Raw genomic sequence first — 23880 nt, 5'->3', positions numbered from 1 at the left:
TGTGTGTGTGTGTGTGTGTGTGTGTGTGTGTGTGTGTGTGTGTGTGTTTTATCTGCCTTTTATTTTCCTTACCTAGCAGAAGGTAACTATAACAACACACCCTCCCTCCCCAAAATGGGGGCAATACTCAAATTCAGTTCTAAGATGTTTCCCTTTGGGTTATCGGAATTTCTGATCGGACAAAGTAAAACTATAGCTAACTATTAACTTTCTCCTTACTTCTCCTTCTGGACCTCAAAGGCACAGTTAAACATAGAATCACACTTTTCAGACAAAATTTACCCAATATCCCGATATTATCAAACATAGAGGCACCCGAAACAAATAGGAAAAACAAAACAAGAAACATCTCTTGGCATATGAAAATATGCTGATGTTTTGAAAGGTAGATCAATATGAAGGGGAAAAATATATGTCATCATTTAAATAAAACAATTGCAAAATGTTATGGAGGCTATGTTTTATTCGTTTTTTTAAATGTTTGAGAGAAATCTCTCTCTCTCAAAACTGTAGTTCATGCTCCATTTTGTCCTGGAAAGTTTGTGTTAGAGAAATAACTGAAGACAACATGATTTTTTTTTCCTTTTAGAGATAATGTAGTTTTTTGTTTGTTTTATTCTGGAATGAATGTATGAATTTCCCCCCTATTATGTAGTTCCAAGGAAACATAACAAAATACAGATCTTTTCAATCTATGTTGCCTAGGATATGTATATATGGGGGGACAAAGTGCTATTCCCTGGCCTCATGGTTCCATGAGGGTCTTTGATCCCCTTGAACAAGCATTCTTGCCTCACATATATGAGCGGGAGGAAGGGAAGAGAGAGAGGAAGAGAGAATCCCAAGCAGGAGATCTCATGAACTCTGAGATCATGACCTAAGCAGAAATCAAGAGTGGGATGCTTTATCGACTGAGCCATGCAGGTGCCCTGGGGGGCTATGTTTTAAACTCACCGTAGCTGTCTTCAGCAGGATTTAGCTGTGGTACCGTAGGAGAAAAAGACTTGTCGTTTGATCCCTGCTCACAGTGGCCTCTAGTTATCCTCACCGAATCAAATTAGAAGGTGTTTATGGATTTATGCTGGGATTCCGTGTATTCACTTTTCAGATGCTCCAGAGTGATAATGGGTTGAGCCGGTCCTTCTTTCTAGTAATGTCTGCAGTAGCAGACCACTAAGGAATTCTAATGCATGATGTTCCCATGGACAGTATCCAATGCTGATATAGGTTCTCTCTTTTTGTACATGGATAGCCATTTCAATGATAGTTTTGAAAAGAAGCAGTTAATCATTTTTAAGGTACCATCTTGTTGCAAGTCTGTTCACTTAAGTAAGTTACGTTGACCTATGACCCTGTTTCCCTATTTGTAAAGTAGGAGTAATCTTAATTACTTCTCAGAGGCCTGAAGATAAACTTACTTCATAGATGTGAAAAAGATTTGGAAGTATGCCTCAGAAATTAGGATTGAGCTTTTGAGTAGTCATAGATACACACAAACAAAAAATTAAAAGTTCAGGACTGAAATCTTCATCTGCTTTCTGTGAATAAAATATTCATTTTCTACATTACGAATAGCCACTGGATATAATAATTTTGTATAGTGATATGCTCAGAAGTAACCAGAACAGGGAGTAGTTACATATTCTTGTACCACACCATGTGGGCGATCACAATAGGAACAAATAAAGTTTCATGTGGTGGTTTCATTTTATTATACATCTGTTCTTTCCTCCCTGTTTGCTTTGAAAAAACTGCTTCTCCAGTAAAACGACCCTATGTTATGTTTACTATATTTCCACAATATTATGATGCAAATACTTCTTTACTGCTAGAGTTTTAGTAAGCAGAGGTAAAATGCAGTGTTTCAAAGTTACTATTTGGATTTCCTTTCTTTTTCCTTTCTGGAAATATGGGTGGGAGATGGTTAGAACTTATAGGACTCAAGACAGTATTTGGGGGACTTACTATGCTTATTTATTTGTATTTGTTACCCATGAAAAAAATCAAATAACGTTTTAAAGAAATTCTTTTCTTTTTTAACACCTGAGAGTTAGTAGCATGTAGATTATTATTGCAGACTTTGGATCATTTGTTTGGGTTTAAATCATACACCACCATTGTTTAACCATTTTAAGCCTCAGTTTCCTCAATAGAATGGAAATTACCTGCCATTACTGAATTGACAATTTTCCATATGTGTACATGTAGTCTAGGGTGCCATTGGGGCAGGATCTGATTTGGATTGCAGAGATATAAATGGCTCCTTTGTTACGGGTAATGTTTTCTTTGTCCTGTGTGGGCTACCTGTACATGTCAGAGAGTTACAAGCACACAGGATATCTATAGAAAAAGTTAACAATAAATGATACTCTTCTTCCTTTTGCTTTTTGAAAATTACACTGTACCAGAGGTGAAGGCAGTAGGTAAAAAATATCAGCTTGGTGAGTACACTGAAGGTTTTAATCAAGTGTGTGCAGGCTAGGGATAACAAACAGTCTCATTATAAAGCATGCGATTAACATGGAATTCTCTGTTAAACTGGAACTTGTAATTCTTAATAGATAGATAATGGGCAATGAGAACTCCTAAATTTAAATATTGAAAAAACATTTGTTCCTACATCTAATGTTGATGTGCTATTAGTGAACAATTTTGTCCATGAAAATAATGAAATACTTGATGATAATATGGCCATACATATATGCAGTGACTGATTTCTTCAGAGAAATACATATGTGAAAGAAAATAATGCAAATTGCAATTACTGAGATCTCTTACAAATCTTAATAGAGTAAATCTTATGGTACTTTATTTAGGTGATGCATTTCAAATGCCACTGCGGTTTTAATTACATCAATATGGAGACTCTTAATTAAACTCACAGGAAAAATAATCATTTGCATTAACCATAATATCTGGTGCTATCAAGTACTTGGCATGCCAATTAATAGAACATGATGCCTGATTATCTAAAGGTGATAATATATCACTTGGTATTGACAATTATGCTCAATCCTAGTTTAAGACCATATATTGTAGAATCATGGTTCAGAATGCTGTTCAAACATGGCTTCTGTACTTACTATGGTATTTCTACTAAAGTCCACAAAATACTTTTTCTGCAGGCATAGATTATTCTTTAAAAGATAGGGCCTAATGAATGGTATCTATCATGGCCACTGTGGGAAACCAGACCATATGCAATTTGGTTATTCTCTCTGGAGTACCGCCTACTCCACATCATTTTCTCTCACCCTCCTATTCATTTTTTAGCCCTTAGATGTTACGCTCCAACTTCCAGAAGGTTTACTTGACTCCTTAGACTAAGTTAGGTTCCCTGTCAAGTACTCACATAGCAACCAGTACCTTCTACTATGAAAATATTGATGACATAATGTTGATACTACTTGTATAATCCTCTTCTTTCAGTTGAACTGCCAAGACTAGACAGTGAACTTTGGATGGCAGAGATCAAGTCTGCTACATCCTTCTGCATCTCTTGTACCTCAGTCTGAGGGGCCAGTCCATAGCAGAGGTTCAAAAATGATTTTCAAATGAATAAGAAAAAAACTGAATATATAGTAAATAGGTGAATAACTGCTTAAGCAGATTGGCAGGTATTACCTGTATAAATGGAAAGAAAAATTTAATTTAAAGCTAATTGTAGAAATTTTTTTCGACCAACAGGTTTGCATTCAAAGTCAGTGAGTTAACAAAAACAGTGAACCTAATAAAACTGTATAGGTAATAGTAAAAAAAAAAAAAATATGTATGTTTTGTAACAGTGGAAAAATATGTGTCTATTTTAATTTCTCATTCTCTCAATTTAGTGGAACTTAAAAACTGTGAATGGAACTAGTTTATACACATAAACTTTAATCTCAAGATAAGAAAATTACTGATCTTTAAGTCAGCAAAGTATGAGAATGCAGTTATATGGTCTGCTACATATATGGCCTTCTGATAGATTTATAAATGATTCCATTAATCATAATTTTTCCTTTAGCCATTTGAAAAAGGTTTTATACTTTAATTTGAATATTCTAATGGGGCACAAATTTCTATTGTTTCCTAGAAGTTATAAATGAAGTAGAGATCCATGATTTAACTCCAGATAAGGACATTTTCTTTGTTAAGCAAGTGAAAACATTCTTCAAACATGTGTTTATAGTAAATGCTAAACATAGCAAGCTGGGTTATTATTATCTTAGAGGTAGTGAAGATACCTCATCCCCTATCTTGTAAGAAAGTGTGATATGGCAGAAAGAACTGGGCTCTTAAATCAGGTGAATATGAGCTTAAATCCATCCTCCTGTGTATTGGAAACAGGAAATTTCTTTGATTTTTCTGGATCATATATTCCTTATCTTATAGTGGGGTAAGAATGCCTAAGTCATGGGAGTGTTTTCGGGTTTAATTAGATATTATGTGAAAGTGCCTGAGAATAGTAATAGGATTTTCCTTTCTTCCTTCTACTCTTTCTTCATTTAATCAGGAAGGATATGGGAGGAACTTTCCCGCCTCTCTAGTTTGCTTATATAAGCAAGATTGTGGCGATCTCTGAAATACATTAGAACTTTAACAGATTAGTAATAGACTAATAATAGCAATAAGCAATTTTCATTAAATTCACATAGTATGTTAGGCTTTGTAAGACATGTTTTTTATTTTCTTATTCATTCTTCATAATGATCTAATAAAGAAAACAGTATGTTTTGTAGTAAAGTGTGTTAACTTTATTATTGTGAGGACTAATGCAACAATTATGCAGAATATCATGCAGGTATCAAATACCTACCTATTATCTTACTTAATCCTTCCTCAATGGAATGCTTAGTGCTTACTCAATGAAAAAAAAATTCAGGGCAGATGGTTTAGATGATTTTAAAAAGTTAAAATAGTGTGAATCTAACATATGGTTTAGATTGTGGTCTTCTGATTCCAAACGGTATGATATTTCCATTATAGCTATCTTGTTATCTGGGTATCTCCACATGAATCCTGTGTAATGTCAAAATGATTACTATATACCATATGTTGATTGCCTTTATCCTTGCTTGAGAACCTAATTCTGTACCCTGATGAGGCATCGAAAATCAAGTGTGAGGAAGTAGGCCATGTATGGTCCATTGGCTTTCACCAGTAAGGGCTTAGAAAATATGCATTGGTTGAATGAAAAAATAAATTGGGAATTTGTTTATCATGAGATTTGTAGGGTAAAATTTCTTTTGCCATGTACTATATCTTTCTCCACAAGAGAGGCAATTCGAGATATACTTACTTATCTTGTGTTGATTATGTGGATGTTACATGAAAGAGCCTCAGAAGCAATGAACTCAGTTTAGTACACTGTAATAATTCACCATTGGGACAGTATTTTTGTTCTCTAAGGTGGTTATTTTAGGGGAAAAAAGATTTGGTACAGAAGATGAAGTAAAATAATTAGCTTCATTTGAATTTAGATCACTAACTTTTAAGAGAAGCGGTTTTCCAGAAATTTATCACTGTATCTTAAAAACTCCCAAAGAAGAAAAAGCACAGATTTGATCTCTCTTGGTAATCCTTTAAATTTGATCCTTGCCTGTCTATGTAGCATTTTATTTCCACATTTAAGTGCTTGTTGGCCCTAATCTAATACAGTATATGTTTAATGTCTCGGGTTTATCCTTTTTTCAAATAATGTTTTGTATTTATTTTTGAGAGAGAAATAGAGTACTAGCAGGGGAGGGACAGAGAGAGAGGGAGACACAGAATCTGAAGGAGGCTCCAGGCTCTGAGGCTCTAGGGGGGGCTCAAACTTGTAAACTGCAAGATCATGACCTGAGCCGTAGTTAGCGCTCAACCGACTGAGATATCTGGGCACCTCCTTGGGTTTATCCTTTAAGCAACATTAAGAATTTTTGTTTTACCACAAACAAATGGTGAGTCACTCCTGATGGGCAAAATTACGAAAAAGGCAAAACTCTGGGGAGAAATGAGAGCTGAAGGAGGTTGCAGCTTGGTTACTATGGAACAAATTTGGGAAATGCTCACAAATTCTCAATGGACTGACCCAAACTTACCTCAGTATCACAGAAGATTATGTTTTTGCACCCAGGAAATAGAACTCAAACATACTGCAAGTGTTAAAATCAGAAAGGTATTACATCACCATGTTGGGATGGATGCTAACTAAGAAAAAGAGGGCTTAGCAAGAAATGGGGTAGTGGAAACATAAAAAAAAAAAAAAAGACAGATTTGAGAAATACAGGATTTGAAGCAGGATTTGGACTGAATTTGAGACTGTAGAGAGAACTGTGGATAACTCCCTGTGTTTTGCTTGAGAGGGTAGATGGTTGGAAATTTTGCTGAGATGAGGAATCTTGAGGAAAAAGAGCTATCGAGGTCAAGGCAGTGCATTATTTTGGATGTCATATTTAAGATAATTGGAGGACATTTATTAATTTAATATTTGTAACATGCAAAGTGGTGGGCTAAAGTCTGTGAGAATTTTGGGAAGACACAGAATAGTAATCCTTACTTTAAAGAATTTTTACTCTGTTGAGGGAGAAAAGACATGACTCCCAACTATCTATAACGTGTACTAGATTATTCTAAGAGCCATTGCAAGAGAGAGCAGGTCAAGTCCAGAGATTTCTATGGTCTACAAAATGATTATAATGTCTCTATGCTTCTAGTTAAGTTCCATTTGATATTTTACTTGCAACCTAACTATCAGTGATTGTGGGAACAAGAACACCACAATGACCACAGGCGCATATTCGTTCAGACTCCAAGATCTCTGAGAAAACTCAAGATCCTAAGGTTAAAAATCACCTGAAAGGACTTGAGTGAATTGCCCTCGGGAAGTGTGGTCTGTTCTTTAGTATGTAGATAGGGATGTTTTGCTTAAAGGAAGCCAGCTGTATATAGCACAGTGCATCCACTCCCTTCTTTGTCTTTGCTTCTATCGTAAAGATTCTTATCGGAGCATAAGTATCTGTAAGGCTGCTCTCGTATGCAATATACTTATGGTAGCTGAATCAGATGTACATTGTTGACATGCTTTGCTAAGCTTCTGTTGTTAATCATTGCTTATCTGTTTTTCCTGAAAACGTATATAAGAAGATGTACAATAAACCTCGGTATCTCATGGTCCCCTGTGCCTTACTATACTGTCGTCTCTTTTTCTCAGTTCCTTTGTTGCCCCAGGTCTACAGCCCATTGAGGTGGACAAGAGATGAAAATTTTGTCAAAGAAAGCTTTTATACATGTCAATAATTTTAGGTAACAGGAAATAAATATCACTTTATAGTTCATATTTATACAACAGTATATACTTTTTATATATACAAATATATAGAACATATGTATATATGTATACAATATAGAGAAATACACTCTTTTTTAAGTTTATTTATTGATTTTTGAGAGAGACAGAAACAGCATGAGTGGAGAAGGGGTAGAGAGAATGGGTGAGACAGTGTTCCAAGCAGGCTCCACACTGTCAGCGCAGAGCCAGACACGGGGCTCAAACTCACGAAACAATGAGATCATGACCTGAGCCGAAACCAAGAGTCAGATGTGTAACCAGCTGAGCCACACAGGCATCCTATAGAAAAATATACTTTTATTGTAGCCGAACCTCTACTCTGTTTTGTAAACTTCAGCTTTCTCCTTGCATTATTTGTAATTGAATCTTAACCTATTTACTGAATCCACAGGAGTAAATAAGATCTATTTTAGCAATTTAAAGTTGACTGTTGCCATCTAAATTTGCTAATAAAATTTTATCTTTTTTATTAAGCACTTAATACATTATTGTTATGCATTAAAATTTTTCCAAAATATTTCTAAAGACTGATAATATTTATATATAAAAATCATAAATTTTATATACTGATTTTTACTTTCAGTAGCCCAGTAAATTAAATTATTTTCATTAGGCCAAGTACGTTTAGTAGTACACTAAACTGTATTTCTTGATTTGTCACATTAGAAAGAAAAGTAATTCATATTTTATATCATTAATCCATGTTAATGGATATATAATTTCTGTGGGCTTTTCTTTCTTAGTAAAGTCATACCTTCTATGTAATCCATTTAAAAATATTTGTATAGCTTGGAGTTGAAAGCTGCTTAAATTTGTTTTTGTATTTCAAGCTTTCTATATAAATGCATGTGCTACTAATTTTGAAAGAAGAACAAAGCCCCTCTGAATTATATTGTAGATGTTAATGACATTGCTAAAATAATGACAGATTGCTTTAATGGTGGATATGCACTTAATTGAAGGAATCCTGACAAAATGTGTTATTTCCTATTACTCAAAAGAGTCAAGCAGGAGCCATCAACCACTTAAAGTCATGTCTTAACCCAAATCACAAAGCATGTGTAGTATCAAAACTGATAAAAAATTTCAAGAAGCATGTATTCATGCACTGTACATTCATTCAGACACCGTTAAATAGTGTGTGTTAACCTTTAATTCAGATGTCTGCCATAAGATAACATAATGTGAATCACAAGTCAATGGAGGGTCGTAAAACTGTTTCTTGCTACAGTTTTTATTAGCTTGCTGTTCGATGCTGAAATGCAGTTACACCCTGAAGCAAGGTGTATATGTATCATATCAGTATATTATAATACAAATTTAACCTATTAAATATGTGACAAGTATTTATTGCTAGGATCTATGAAAATATAGACATTATTGTTGATAAATATCACCGTATCGTACTCTATATCATGGGCTTCCCTCTGCAATTTAGAGGACCCAGGGGGGCTCTTGGCTACACCCTCCAACTTATGTTGCTGTAAAACCCAGAGTGATTTAGCTACCCAGAGGAATTTCCATTTAAGTTTTATGTTAGCTATTGTATTTTTAAATTTTTTTTAACATTTATTTATTATTGAGAGACAGAGACAAACAGCATGAGCATGAGATGGGCAGAGAGAAGGGGAGACACAGAATCTGAAGCAGGCTCCAGGCTCCGAGCTATAAGCACAGAGCCTGATGCGGGGCTTGAACTCACAAACCGCGAGATCATAACCTGAGTGGAAGTTGGATGCTTTACCGACTGAGCCACCCGGCGCCCCAAGCTATTGTATTTTTAAAGGCTATGCATGTATGTATATATGTATGTATGTGTGTGTATGTAATTATATATACATGTGTATACATGTATACATGGTACACATTATATATACATGTATATATAATTACATATATGCATATATATTACATATACACACATGTATATACGTACATATATACATATACATATATATACATATACACATACACACACACATTTTGCTTAGATAAAGGGAAGGCTTTAGATACTTTTTATAGGTAGTAGAAAGCTAAAATAGGTAGAAGGCTATGGATGCTTTTAATTTTGTTCTTTTTACTTTCTGTATTTTCTAATTTTTCCACAATGAACATGTATACTTGAGTAGTAAAACAATTTTAAATTAAGTTAGTTATTGTGGAATAGAAAAAAGTGATGATGATGAAACTAGTGCTAACCTCCTGTTTATATTCCCAAAACTATTCCCTTACAATAGGAAAATTAGATTTTACCCTGGTGGAGGAGATTTAACTTAACTTTCATTCGATCAGCCAGAGAAGCCATGTATATTATTTGCTCAACATTGATGGAAATTATTTTTTCATGTTCCTCCAAATACAAAAATTTAGAATGATGACAGGCTCATGAGTAATAGCTATCAAAGATATCCACAGGGATACCTGGGTGGCTCTGTCAGTTAAGCATCCAAGTCTTGATTTTGGCTCAGGACATGATTTCATGGTTTATGGGATTGTGCCCTGTGTCAGGCTCTGTGCTGAGTGTGGAGCCTGCTTAAAATTCTCTACCTCCCTCCCTCCCTCTCTCTCTCTCTTTCTCCTTCTCCCTCTGCCCTCTCTTGTGTTCTCTCTCTCTCTCAACATAAATAAACAAACATAAAAAAAAAAGGATATCCACACTGTTCCATCAACGCTGTGGATATATCAGACCAGTGCTCAAACTTTAGATAGAAAATGGAGTTCATGTATTTACTGTTAGTCTCATATCTTTGCTAGCTAAGGTTGATAGCCTTAAGAATTTTTTTTTTTTTAGTTTACCTGGATTGGGAATAAAGGAGAACAGTTAGGAGACTTTGAAATACAACCTTTACACTAAATGATCTACTCATATAAAACTACAAATCAATTGTTTTTGTTTTTTAGTTTTTGTGTGTGTGTGTGTGTGTGTGTGTGTTTGTGTGTGTGTGTGTGTGCTGGTAAGAATGTGGTTGACATAGCTTTTAAATCCATTTAGGTAAGAGGCAAAGATCTTGGGTGAATTTCTTTCTATGTCCTTTCTGTCTTTCCATTCATATTTACACACTCACATGAAAATACTCAAATACACATCTACCAATATACACACACAGACACAGACATTCACATTTAAATTTTCAAGTCCTCATGAATGAAATCTATTCACATAAATTCTCTGAAATGACTAATGTCTTCTTGGCTCACAAGGAATAAAGTATGTGGCTCATTGGTACTTTTTCATTTCTTAGCAGCTTTCCGGAAGTCATTTTTGTGTCTCAGTCTTTAGTGTGCCTTTCTTCGTAGGTGAGCCCAGGTAAATTTCTTCAAGGATGATAAGAAATTCAACGCAGTACAACTTTGCTTTGCTGGTTGACGATTTTAACTTTCTGTATTAAAAAGAAATAGAGATTTCCTCTTCTTTATCATGGGCTCACACCTAAAAAATGTGTAATTATGTGCCACTTATACTTAATTCATTTCATTATATACAGGTTTCAAGTAAGAGGCCATTATGGTAATTCTCAAGCTAATTTTCCTCTTTTTCAAAGTTTACAACTTCTTTATATTTACATATTAAGTCCTAATATCATATTTGGAACCCATAAATGACTGGGACTGACTCTAGAATAAGTCATATAGCCAACCAAACTCAAGGACTGACATTTAAATTTATTATTAACCCTCTGAAGGGTTTCCAGTCTCTTATAATTAGTTCCTTGAGATTGTTTACATTATTTATGCTGGTAAACACAGTCATTTCTTCCAATTAAATTGTGTCCTAACACTTTGACTGCTTTATTAGGATAGTGGTCAAGTTACTGTCTCTTTAATTAAGACCCACTACAATTTGGACTGGTTTAGTTATTGCTAAAGGTGAGTGGTTTGTTAATGGAATTGGAATGAAGTTTCTTCTCCTTTAAAAAAAAATATTTCCCTGCCCTGACATTGCATTCTTACTAACTCCTACTTACTCTACTAACTTCTGCCTAAATGTTTGAAAAGTTTGAGCTGGTTCAAATGCCTTACTTGCTGAAATCATTTTATTCCAGTCACATTCTTTTTTGACTCTTAAACCAGTAGACAGTATCTACTCCTGAACCATTATGTGAATAACCTGTTGGAAGGTTAGAAAAAGGTGGATTTTGTATTAGTTTTTTCCTGTTATGTAACAAATATCCACAAACTTAGCAGGTTCAGAAAACATGCATTTATTATCTCACTATTTCTGTGTGTCAGAAGTCTCACGGGCTACAATCAAGGGATCAAACAAGCTCAGACCCTTTCTAGAGTGCAGGAGTCTCTTTTAGGTGCACATTATTTTTGGCAGAATTCTGTTCTTTGTAGCTTTAGGATTAAGCTCTTTCTCTTGCTGGCTAGGGGCCACTCTCAGGTCCAAAAGGTCATTCCCAGTTCTTTGCCTGTGACCCTGCCACAGGTCTCTCGCTACATGAAAGTTACTTTTCAGGCCAGCAGGGGAATCTCTCTAATCTAGAGAAGGCCTAATCTTGCTTTTAAGAGGCTTCACCTGGAGAGGAGTTAAGGTGGCAGAGAAGTAGGGGGACCCTAAGCTTTCCTTGTCCTTCAAACACAGCTGTATTGAAGTCAGGTCACTTGGAACACCCAGGAAATTGATCTGTGGAGTGGCAGAAGGAGCTCCACAGTTGCAAGGGGACAGCGTAGCAGGTGTGAGGCTTACTCCAACAAACAAGTCAAAGCACACCTAGTTACAGGTACAAACACTCCCCACTTCAAGCAAGAAGAAACTCTGAAGAGGACTGTCCAGTCAGAAAGAGCAGCCAGACCACAAAGCAGAGTGCACACAGCATACCCCAGAAACACTTCCTGGAGTTCCAGGCCTTGAACAGAGCATGACCCCTTTTTAATATAGCAATACTCTCAGGTGCAGGAAACATAACAAGCTTTTATTTTTTATTTTTTTTAAATTGTTAATGTTTTATTTGTGAGAGAGAGAGAGACAGAGAGAGAGGGGAAGACGCAGAATCCAAAGAAGGCTCCAGCCTCTCTGAGCTGTCAGCACAGAGCCTGACGTGGGGTTCAAACCCACAAATTGCAACCTGAGCCAAAGTCGGACACTTAACCTACTGAGTCACACAGGCGCCCCCGTAACAAGCTTTTAAAACACACAAAAGACATAAATGTAGTCCAAATGACAAGATGGATGAATTTTCCCCAAAAGAAAGTTCAGGAAGAAATCACAGCCAGAGACCTGCTCAAAACAGATATAAGCAATATATCTGAACAAGAATTTAGAACAAAAGTTATAAGGCTACTATGTGGGCTTGAAAAAAAGTATAGAAGACACCAGAGAAACCCTTGCTTTAGAGATCAAAGACCTAAAAAATTGCTATAACTGAGATGCAAAACCAACTTGATACAGTCACAGAATTGAAGAAGCAAAGAAAGGGATTTGGTGATATAGAAGATAAAATTATGGCAAATAATGTAGCTACAAAGAAGAGAGAAAGAAAACTATTAGATCACCAGGGCAGACTTAGAGAACTTAGTGATTCCATAAAACAAAACAATACCCATATCATAGGGATCCCAGAAGAAGAAGAGTGGGGGAAAAGGGGCAGAAGGTTTATTTGAACAAATTATAGCTGAGAACTTCCCTAATATGGGGAAGGTAACAGGCATTTAAGTCCAAGAGGCACAGAGAACTCCCTTCAAAATCAACAAAAACAGGTCAACACCACAACACATCATAGTGAAAGTTGCAAAACACAGAGCTGTAAAGAGAGAATTCAAAAGTAGCTAAGGACAAAAGGTCCTTAATTTACAAGGGTAGGAACTTACATAAAAACTTACTTAGAATTTACATAAGGTTAGCAGCGGATCTGTCTACCAAAACTTGGCAGTCCAGAAGAGAGTGGCAGGCAATATTCAATGTGCTGAATTGGAAAAATATGCAGCCAAGAATTCTTTATCCAGCAAGGCTGTCATTCAGAATAAAAGGAGAGATAAAGAGTTTCCCAGACAAATAAAAAGTAAAGGAGTTTGTGACCATTAAAGCAGCCCTGCAAGAAATTTTAAGGGGGACTCTTTGAGTGGAGGAAAAAAATGAAGACCAAAGCAACAAACACTACAGAGGATCAGAGAACATCACAAGAAACACCAAATCTATGGGTGACATAATCACTAAATCCATATCTTTCAGTAATCACTCTGAATGTAAATGGACTAAATGCTACAATCAAAAGACATAGGGTATCAGAATGGATAAAATACCAAGATCCATCTATATGCTGCCTACAAGAGACTCCTTTTGGAACTAAACACACCTGCAGATTGAAATTGAGGGGATGGAGAACCGTCTATCATGCTAATGGAGGTCAAAATTAAGCCAGAGTAGCCATACTTCTATCAGACAAACTAGATTTTGAAACAAAGAATGTAATAAGAGATGAAGAAGGATATTATAATTAAAGGGTCTATTCATGAAGAAGATCTGAAAATTGCAAATATTTACAACCCCAACGTGGAGCACTTAAGTATAAAATAACAAACGTAAACTTCTTGATGATAATACCATAATAGTAGGGGACTTTAATATCCCACTTACAACAAAGGACAGATCATCTGAGAATATCAACAAGGAAACAATGGCTTTGAATGACACACTGGACCAGATGGATTTAATATATATTCAGAACATTTCATCCTAAAGCAGCAGAATACACATTCTTCTCAAGTGCACATGGAACATTCTTCAGCATAGAGTACATAACTGGGTCACAAATCTGCCCTCAACAGGTACAAAAAGATTGAGATCATACCATGCATATGTTTAGATCAAAATGTTGTGAAACTTGAAATCAACCATAAGAAAAATTTTGGAAATCTCTAAATACATGGATGTTAAAGAACATCCTATTATAGAATGAATGTGTTAAGCATGAAATTAAAGAAGAAATAAAAAAAATACATGGAAGCAAATGAAAATAAAAACATGACAGTTCAGGGGCGCCTGGGTGGCACAGTCGGTTAAGCGTCCGACTTCAGCCAGGTCACGATCTCGCGGTCCGCGAGTTCGAGCCCCGCGTTGGGCTCTGGGCTGATGGCTCAGAGCCTGGAGCCTGTTTCCGATTCTGTGTCTCCCTCTCTCTCTGCCCCTCCCCCGTTCATGCTCTGTCTCTCTCTGTCCCAAAAAACAAAACAAAACAAAACAAAACAAAACAAAACAAAACAAAAAACATGACAGTCCAAACCCTTTGAGATGCAGCAAATGCAGTTCTAAAGGAAAGAACATTGTAATTCAGGCTTATCTCAAGAAGTCAGAAAGATCCCAAATACACAGTATAACCTTATGCCTAAAGGAGCTAGGAAAGGAGAAATGAGTAAAGGGGAAAGCCAACAGAAGAAAGGAAATAATAAAGATTAGAGCATAAATAAATTATATAGAAAAAAAAAAACAACAAAGAAAAAACAGTAGAATTGACCAATAAAACTAAAAGCTGGTTCTTTCAAATAAACAAAATTGAGCCAGACTTACCAAAAAGAGAAGAGAAAGGATCCAAATAGATAAAATCACAAATGAAAGAGGAGAGATTACAACCAACACCACAGAAATACAAACTATAAGAGAATACTTTGAAAAATTATATGCCAACAAACTGGACAATTTGGGTGAAACGGACAAATTCCTAGAAAGTCACACACTACCAAAACTGAAACAAGAATAAATAGAAAATTTGAAAAGACCCATAGTCAGCAAAGAAATTAGGCAAGTTATTAAAAATCTCCCAACACACAAGCGTCCTGGACCACATGGCTTCCCAGCGGAGTTCTATAACATATGTCCACCCTCTCCACTGTTCAACATAGTACTGGAAGTCCTAGCTTCAGAAATCAGACAACAAAAAGAAATAAGAAGCATACAAACTGGCCAAGGAGAAATCAAACTTTTGCTCTTCACAGATGACTGTAAATGATACTTTACATGGGAAACCTGAAAGACTTCACCAAAAAAACTGTTAGAACTGATACATGAATTCAGCAAAGTCACAGAATATAAAATCTGCACAGAAATTAGTTGCATTTCTATACACCAATTATGAAGCAGCAGAAAGAGAAATCAAGGAATCAATCTCATTTATAATTGTCCCCCAAACTATAAGATACCTAGGAATAAACCTAACCAAAGAGGTAAAAGATCTATGTGTTGAAAACTGTAGAAAAATTATGAAAGAAATTGAAGAAGATATAAGAAATGGAAAAGCATTCCATGCTCATGAATTGGAAGAACAAATATGATTAAAATGTCTACACTACCCAAAGCAATCTACACGTTGAATGCAGTCCCTATCAAAATAACATCAGCATTCTTCACAGAGCTACAACAAACAATTCTAAAATTTGAATGGAAAGAGGAAAGACCCCGAATAGCCAAAATAATTTTGAAAAAGAAAACCAAAACTGGATGCATCACAATTCCAAACTTCAAACTGTATTGCCAAGCTTTACTCATCAAGACATTATTGTACTGGCACAAAAACAGACACATAGGATCAATGAAACAGAATAGAGCACAGGAATGGCCAACTCTTCTTCGACAAAGCAGGGATGAATATGCATGGAAAGAAAGATGGTTTTTTCAGCAAATGGTGCTGGGAAGACTGGATAGCAACCTGCAGAAGCATGAAACTGGACCATTTTATTACACCATATACAAAAATAAATTCAAAAGGGATGAAAGACCTAAATGTGAGACAGGAAATCAAAATCATCAAAATCCTAGAGGAGACCAGGCAGCAACCTCTTTGACTTCAGCCATACAAGTTTCTTACTAGATATGTCTCTGGAGGCAAGGGAAACAAAAGCAAAAATGAACTATTGGGACCTCATCAAGATAAAAAGCTTCTGCACAGGAAAGGAAACAATCAACAAAACTAAAAGGCAACCTACAGAATGGGAGAAGATATTTGCAAATGACATTGGATACAGCGTTAGTATCCAAAATCTATAAAGAACTTATCAAAGTCAACACCCCCAAACCAAATAATCCAGTAAAGAAACAGACAGAAGACATGAATAGATATTCTTCCAAAGAAGATATCCAGATGGCTAATAGACACATGAAGAGATGCTCAACATCACTCATCAGAGAAATACGAATCAAAACCACAATGAGATACTATCTCACACCTGTCAGAATGGCTAACATTAACAACTCAGGCAACAACAGATGTTGGCAAGGATGTGGAGAAAGGGGAACAGTTTTACACTGCTGGTAGGAATGCAAGCTGGTGCTGTCACTCTGGAAAACAGTATGGAAGTTCCTCAACAAATTACAACAACATGAATGGAACTAGAGTGTATTATGCTAAGCAAAATAAGTCAGTCAGAGAAAGACCAATATCATATGATTTCACTCATGTGGAATTTAAGAAACAACAGATGAGAATAGGGGAAGGGAAAGAAAATAAGATAAAACACAGAGAAGGAGGCAAACCTTCAGAGACTCTTGAATACAGAGAACAAACTGAGGGTTGCTGGAGGGGGGAGGTGGGTGGTCTAATGTGTGATGGGCATCAAGGAGAACACTTGTTGGGATGAACACTGGGTGTTATATGCAAGGTATGAATCATTGGGTTCGACTCTTTGAAACCGATACTCCACTGTATGTTAACTAACTTGAATTTAAATAAATAATTTTTTTTAAAGCTTCACCTGATTAAGCTAGACCCACCCAGATAATCTCCATTTTGGTTAATTTAGTCAACTAATCTGGGCCTTTTACTACCACTAATAAGGTTCCTTCAACCTTGTCATATAAGGAAACTGAATCATGGGTATAGCATAGGGGTGGAAATCCTAGGGCCATCTAAATATTTTGCATCCTATAATCTATATTTCAGGTAGTTTAGGAAAAGAGCATATTGAGAGGAGAAGGTTAAAACCAGTAGAACTAGTAGGCATTTTTTCTGTCATACAGAAATTACATAGCACTGTTCAATAGCTTTTGTTTCTTTGTTCGTGACATATAGGAAGGGCTGATTTCAAGTCTCCTTTTTCAGTGTGTACTTGAAATGCTGCTGTTTTCTGCCATCATTGCATCTCAGAGTTTGCCTTTGTTGATAAGAATCCACATTTATAATTAAAAATAATAGCTACAACATATTGAACATCTGTGTATTAGGCATGTGAATGCTTTTTAAGACTAGAGGTGTTTTTTAACTCTACAGATGTATCATTATTACTGTTTTATGGATGAGGAAACCAAAGATCAAAAAGTGTGTTATTTTTTCAGCATCACCATGATTGTAGAAATAGAGGATTAATCTTATATGCCAACTTGACTTGGCCAAGGGTTGCCCTGCTAGCTGGTAAAACATTATTTGTGGGCGTGAGGGTGTTTCTGGAAAAGATTAGCATTTGATTAAATAGCCTGAATAAAGAAGGTCCACCCTCCCCAGTGTGGTTTAGCATCATCCAATCCATTGGGGCCTGAATAAAACAAAAAGCAAAAGAAAGGGCAAATTTTCTCTCTTGTTGAGTTGGGACATCTTTTTGCTGACCTTGGACCTTGGAACTTTTGGTTCTCAGGCCTTCAGACTCTGAAACTTACACCTTCACCATCCACCCTCTTGGTTCTCAGACCTTTTGACTCAGACTGAATTAAACCACTGGTTTTCCTAGTTACTAGCCTGCAAATGGCAGACTATGGGAGTGTTCAGCCTCAATAATCACACGAGCCAATTCTTAAAATAAGTCTCCTCCTACATATGTATCTATGTCCTGTTGGTTCTGTTTCTCTGGAGAACCCTGACTAATACAGAGGACTTATGTGAATTGTGTCTAATTCTAAAGTTTGTGGTGGTTTCCTTTCATTTACTATATTGGAAAACCACATGGAGTAGGGAAAGTTGGCATAACCCATATGAAAATCTACTGAGCCCCAAATGACTAATGTATAGTCAAATCTCACTGACAGCAATTTGTCCTAGAGCCTTGGGATTTGCTATTAAAAGGATTTAAATCCATAACCAGAAATAAAACCTGATGCTAAAGATACGTGTGTTTCATTGCACCATTGATGTGGTAATAGATTATACTACTTCCAGAGATGTGGTGGAAGATTGATGGAAAAGGGTTAAAATACCTGTATGCTTTATTGAAGTTTAATGTAATTTTCTCCATTTTTCCATGTGAACATAAAAAGCTCTAAATACTTCTAGAATATTCCCTAGGGTCAATCACTTTGTTAATGCACAGTGAAGTTTGAGAATGTCTTCTTTCTAAAGAAAGCTAAGATTACTAGTACTGGTGAGTTACAGCACCACCCTCACCCTCCTCTCTTTTATCTATATATTTATAAGAGGTGTAGTTAGGTGTATTAGACATTGCTCACGTTAGGGAAAAAAGCTTTCTTGTGAGAATCACCTTTTGTAGAAATCAGCTCTCCCAGAAGGTTTGCACATACTCCTAGGTAAGAATTACTGAATGTATTCTGTGCAGTATTGCACAGAGGATTCACAGGCAGCATACCCATGGGTGCATGAAGATAGTTGTTACTAGAAGTAGGAAGTGAATACTTTCTAGGTCTTCTGTGGTGGTTTGCGGTTTCCAGGTATAACTGTTGACTTGGGTCAGTAGTCCCTAACGCTCTATGACTAGCAAAGGATTTTCAGGTTTTCAATGTGAATTTAAAGGGCTGACACTTCATAAGCAGTTGATGGAAAATATTGATGTACAAAACTTGGTTAAGCACCTTGATTCATTGTCAGACTCTAGTGAAAATGTATGGCAGATACCCCCTTTTTATGATTCCCTTCCTTGTGCGTTCCTTCCTTAATTACAACTTCCCTAAGTCATCCTGGTACTTTTAGCGACATTGCATAAGTCTCTTTTATTTTAGAGACAAGGCATTGCATAAGACAGATAAACAGAAACTCGGTAAAAAGCTAATTCATCAAGACTCAGTGGGACATGAACTCCAGGATGGATGTGCCATTTATTATTTACACAAGATGGATTCTTTGACATAACTATATCCTACTAGGAAAATGTTGCCTCTGGCTTGTAAAATCAGCTCATCAAAGTACAACTATTGTTAAGATTCCCTAAAGCAAGCTAATAAATACAACTAACACTTTATTGGGAACACTAACAATTCCAGAAATAGAAGTAGTGACTAATTTTTAGAAGAATGTACTTTCAGTGACATTGTGACCCTAAAAGATGATGCTACTATTCAGCTGACTTCATAGCATGATCCAGAGAAATATGTCAGCCATAGAGCATTCTGTGTATTTGCCCCATTTACTCCTAACAACTCCATGATAAAGATGCTTTTTTTCTCACATTGGCAAGGATGAAAATCAACCTGCTGCACAAATCCAGAAGTGTCTCCAGCGCAAGCACAATGGACTATTAACCTTGTATTTCGGTATCTTACACTGGGCTGGTACATAGCATGTGCTCAGTAAATGCTGGATGATTTGTGTTCTTACACCTGGAAGGGCAAAGCTAGAATTCACCTCCAGTTCTGTCTAAACTCAAAGGTAAATCAAGTATTCCACGTGGATATATACAAAAATGTATATTTGCATATAAAAGTACATAAAAATATGTATTTTATACTCACACACACAGACACAGGTTTCAGCCCAGACCTTTCTTCTGTACCCTACATTAGTTTATTCAATTGTTTATTTAACATATCTACTTAGAAATCATAGAAGTATCTCAAACTCAAAAAAGAAAACACACACACATACACACACACACACACACACACACACACACACACACACACACACCCTAAAGTAAGCACTAATAGGACAGGAATACAGCTCTCTTGCTCATGACTGTTTCCTCAGAGTTTAATATGCTTCCTGACATAAAATAGATTTTTAAGAGATTTGATTAATGGATGAGTGACTATACATGAGTTTTTTAAAGTTCATAATCTTCCCCATGACTTGGACTTCCTGTCCAAGTCTTCTTTTCCTCCTGAATTTCTTACAAAATGAGTGGCACTACCTTCTCCCCAGTTGTTGGAGTCCAAAGTGTAGGAGTTAGTCACTATATCCCATCTCATTTACCCTGGTGACCCTCATGAAACGAGGTATAACTGATATCCCACCGTTCCCCATCCTTGAGAGCTTGACTTTCCATCTCTTTTCTATTCTAGCTCTTATTGCTGGCATTCATGTCTGTGCCTTTTTTTTCCTTTCAGGATGATTGGACTAGCCTCCTAAATGTTATCTGTGCCTCCAGTTTTGAAATCCTTGAATGCAGCTTCCATTTTATGCTGTTAGCTTTCTGAAATACAAATATAATTATGTTATGTATCAGTTTAGAACCATTCATCAGTTTAACCTTATCTAGGCAATTATGGCTAATACCTTGAAAGCCAAAAACAAAGACAATAGCACCAAAACACCCCACAATGGGTCCTATGATTATTCACATTTATTTTGGATTCTCTTCCTTCTTCCTTACAGCTTTTTCTAGAACCTTTCATTATCAATTTTTCTCTTTCCTGTAGATTTAACTTCTCCTTGACTGGAATCATCAACACTTAAATATTAAAAATAGTTTCTATATTAAAAAACAGAACCTAAATCCTCCTTGACCTACCATGACTGTTCTGCACACTTAATTTTAATTCCCTTCTGGAAGCAATGGTCTGCCACCTGCTCATTCTCACTCTGCCAATCCTGACTTTCTCCATTACTCCACTGAAATTTCTCTCACCCATGTTGCCACAGAATTCCCTATTGCTAATTCCATGTTCAGAACTCATCTTCCTTGACTTAGCAATACCAGCTAGCTCTCCACCACTTTTTTTTTCTCTTAAAAAGTCCTCTTCCTTTTGCTTCCATGACATAATACCCTCATACTTTTCCTTCCATCTTCCTGGTTGTTTTTATTTTCCATTGCAACCTTTTTCTCCCATACCTGGACGTTAAATGATAGAGTTTCTCAGAACATAGTCCTAAACTCTCTATTTACTTGCAGCTCCACTTGACATCTTGAAAGTAACTTCAAATATTTATTGAGTACTTATTATGTATTAGGCACAGTGCCAAGAAAAAAAAAAAAAGCAGCCCCTGACATCTAGGAACTAGTCTGACACTTATAGCTAGGCCATTTTATTCTCCTCTTGTATATAAATTATCTGACTAACATCAGACAAAGTCATTCTGAGACTGTGAGACAGAACAAGACCATTTCATAACTTTATCTAAAGTACAGACAAAAACAAGATCACTGTCCAAAATAGCAAACACTCGTCTCTGCTGGCTAATATGAATGGCTGCTGCTTCTTTAACAATAATAGCCTTAAGCTTTGCTCTAGTTGCCCTTCTCAAAGAATACAATTTACTGATATGCCCTATTATAGAATTGCCCCCATGTTCCAACAGCATCTAGTCTAGAGCAAACCCCTGTTTTCTTGGATTTTCCCCAATCACTCACCCAAAGCCAAAATCTTATAATAGGTCTTCTCTAATGCATCTTACAGAGACACCCACGTTACCAATTGATATTTTTCTATTTTTGTGTAATGAGTAGCGAACCCAGCTTTTTCAACTACAAGTATGTTCCGAATGATCTTTGACTGGAAAGAATTGACAATGGTAAGTATTTTAAGTGGATCATTTTGTTAAACTCTTGTCACATCTCTACAAATTGTAATTGTAATTACAAATTGTAATTACTATTATCATTACCTTTCTTAATGTACATGTAAGCAGACTGAGGCTTAAAGTTGTTTTAAGAACAATTTACCCAGGATCACGTGATTAGGTTGTAGCAGAAAATTTGAACTCAGAAAATTTAACTCTAGAGCTAGAGCTGCTAAGATATACACTGCATTTCCCCAAGAAATAATATTCAAATTATTGGATAGATTGAGTATATGAATTAACTGACCCTATTACCACTTCCAACTTACATTCCCTAACTCTAAAATATAGAATTACTAGCTCCTTTATGTCTCAATGCTGCCATTTTTATTTACTTCTCTTTGTAGATTGCCGTAGAATGCTACCCCCTGACCTGTGTGGGGAAACATTTCCTCATCTTTTAAGCTTCAGCTAAATCCTGAATTCTGCTATAAAGCCAGGAAGAACTGATAACTTTCTCCATCCTTATAATCTGCACATTCTTCAGTTGTAGTTCAGAATACATTGATATCTGTCTCCTCATCTGGGCTGTGAACTACATAAATACAGTAATAATGTTTATTAATCTTTGTGTCCCCATGTCAGACACCTAACAAACTAAGTAAACATACGTTGAATACATTAATACAAAAGTCTTGAAATAGTGTATTTCTGTCATTTTAAGTACCAGTAGTACTATCTGTATTTGCCTCTGGTTAATTTAAAAGAGATTCTCTAGGGGCGCCTGGGTGGCGCAGTCGGTTAAGCGTCCGACTTCAGCCAGGTCACGATCTCGCGGTCCGTGAGTTCGAGCCCCGCGTCGGGCTCTGGGCTGATGGCTCGGAGCCTGGAGGCTGCTTCAGATTCTGTGTCTCCCTCTCTCTCTGTCCCTCCCCCGTTCATGCTCTGTCTCTCTCTATCCCAAAAATAAATAAAAACGTTGAAAAAAAAAAAGATTCTCTAAAAGACTTTCCAGATGGAATGAGGAGGCCCTCTTTAATTGTGATTAGTTTAACAGTGTCCTAACTAACTCAGTTACTCAAGCCAGGCCACATTATTTAGTGCGTACTAATGTAGAATCGTCCTAGACATGGTATGAATAAAATTATCAATTTCTTTCTTTTTTAAAGTTTATTCTTTATATTTTATTGGCAATATGCTATGTGCTGATAGGTCTTTCTCCCAAAGAAGCTCATAGTCTAATAAGAGAAACAGACATGGAGATAAAAGTTGCAGCACCCATACACGTATAGCAGATATAACAAGGCTTATACCATAAGAAAGTAAGAATAAAATAATTTAACTAAACCAAGGGAACCATGCACGATTGTTGAGGGGTTGCTGGGCACACCACACTAGAAAATTTCTTGGAGAGATGAGTTCTAATATAAGAAGTAGAATGTTCTATCCAGTCATCTTAATATTATTATCACTATGGTTTAGAACAGCACTATCCAACAGAAATGGAATATGATCCACAAATGTGAGTCATCAAGTATTTTTAATTTTTCTAGTAGTCACATTTAAAAAAGTAAAAATAAATGGAATTAATTTTAATATATAGTTTATTTGACCTAGTGCATCAGAAGTATCATTTCAACATATAACCTTTTTAAAAATTATAAATGAGATGTTTTATATTCTTTATTTCAAACTAAATCTTTAAGATATGGTATGTATTTTAACTTATAGCATCTCTCAATCTGGATTAGTCACTTTTCAAGGGCTTAAAAGCCACATGTAGTTAGATAGCACAGCTGTAGAACACTGAAACTTTTCTGGCTTTAGGAAATTTAGTCATAGCTTTCTAATTATAGCAAAAATTGTCACCTGCCCAAGACACTAAGTCAGCAATGACAATAAACATTCTCTTACATTCCAATATACAAGGTTGTATGGTTAAATTTCTTCTTTTTAATTTTTAAAGTATTTTTAAGTATT

The 23880-nt window shown here is 36.0% G+C and overlaps 1 long non-coding RNA gene across 2 annotated transcripts in view; it reads left to right on the top strand.

Annotated features, from left to right (window-relative positions):
• LOC121041476 (uncharacterized) overlaps positions 1-22581 on the top strand; it is a 210195-nt gene extending 187614 nt beyond the window's left edge. The window contains exons 4-5 of one of the 2 annotated variants that reach the window (XR_005795758.1): positions 21848-21912; positions 22308-22581. This is a non-coding gene — a long non-coding RNA (uncharacterized LOC121041476). The remainder of the gene's footprint in view (positions 1-21847; positions 21913-22307) is intronic. The other variant, XR_005795759.1, reaches the window with a different exon arrangement.
• Positions 22582-23880: the final 1299 nt, after the last annotated feature.

This window comes from Herpailurus yagouaroundi, unplaced genomic scaffold, assembly GCF_014898765.1.
Source record: "Herpailurus yagouaroundi ecotype Mexico unplaced genomic scaffold, PumYag 184, whole genome shotgun sequence".
Classification (NCBI taxonomy): domain Eukaryota; kingdom Metazoa; phylum Chordata; class Mammalia; order Carnivora; family Felidae; genus Herpailurus; species Herpailurus yagouaroundi.
The sequence above is the reverse complement of the archived record's forward strand: the minus strand, read 5'-3'. Positions and strand labels throughout refer to the sequence as shown.